The following is a 1,408-nucleotide window of genomic DNA, read 5'->3' on the forward strand; positions in this document are numbered from 1 at the left end:
AATTAAAATACAACATTAAAATATTGAAATATTAAAATGTAGCCTCATTGCAGGAGGAGAAGGAAAGGAAAAAAGAAAGAGAGGGAGGGAATCAAATTGGCTCCAAGCCAAAGGCCAGGCGGAACAACTCTGTCTTACAGGCCCTGCGGAAAGAAATCAGATCCTGCAGGGCCCTGGTCTCATGAGACAGAGCGTTCCACCAGGCCGGAGCCAGTGTTGAAAAGGCCCTGGCTCTGGTTGAAGCCAATCTAACTTCCTTAGGGCCCAGGACCTCTAGGGTGTTGCTATTTATGGACCTTGAGGCTCTCCGTGGGGCAGACCGGGAGAGGCGGTCCCTTAGGTACGAGGGTCCTAGGCCGTGAAGGGCTTTAAAGGTCAAAAGCAGCACCTTTTGACCACTCTCATGGACTGCAAGAAGATCAAATCTATCCATTCTTAAGGAAATCAGCCCTGAGTGCTCACTGGAAGGACAGATCGTGAAGCTGAGGCTCCAATACTTTGGGCACCTCATGAGAAGAGAAGACTCCCTGGAAAAGACCCTGATGTTGGGGACGACAGAGGACGAGATGGTGGGACAGGGTTCTCGAAGCTACTAACATGAGTCTGACCAAACTGTAGGAGGCAGTGGAAGACAGGAGCATAGCTGTCAACGTTCAGATTTGAAAATAAGGCATCAGCAGCCTCGAAAATAAGGGATCAGCAGCCTCGCTTGTCCCAGAGACAGTCTACGGGGATATCTAACAATCCAGGATAGCAGCGGGGAAACAGTGCTGGAATAAGGGAATTTCACACAAATAAAGGGAAGGCCGACAGCTATGGAGAGGAGTGCCAGACATGCTCTGGTCCATAGCTGTCAACGTTTTCCTTTTTTTAAAGGGAAATTCCCTTACACTGGTACCTCAGGTTAAGTACTTAATTCATTCTGGAGGTCCGTTCTTAACCTGAAACTGTTCTTAACCTGAAGCACTACTTTAGCTAATGGGGCCTCCTGCTGCTGCCACGTTGCCAGAGCCCGATTTCTGTCCTTATCCTGAAGCACTATTTCTGGGTTAGCGGAGTCTGCTACCTGAAGCGTCTGTAACCCGAGGTACCACTGTATTCCCAATAGGATTCCTCGCAAGAAAAGGGGAAAGTTGACAGCTACGGTCCATGGGGGTCACAGAAGAGTCGGACACGACTTAAAGACTAAACAATAACACGTGTGTGTGTGTGTGTGTGTGTGTGTCGTGTAGGTGGCAGCGACCCCTTCCCCGCCCTCCCTGCTGCGCAGGAGACCTTCCCTCACGGGCGGCCGAGGCCGTCACAAAGCGGCCGTTTGCGGAACCGTTTCGCGCGTCTTTCTTCTCTCCGTCGCCATGGCAACGCGGAGGGCGGGGAGGAGGAGAGGGCCTGCTCCCTTCACGAGCGA

The sequence above is a fragment of the Podarcis raffonei genome, chromosome 3 (genome assembly GCF_027172205.1).
Source record: "Podarcis raffonei isolate rPodRaf1 chromosome 3, rPodRaf1.pri, whole genome shotgun sequence".
In the NCBI taxonomy this organism is placed as follows: Eukaryota; Metazoa; Chordata; class Lepidosauria; order Squamata; family Lacertidae; genus Podarcis; species Podarcis raffonei.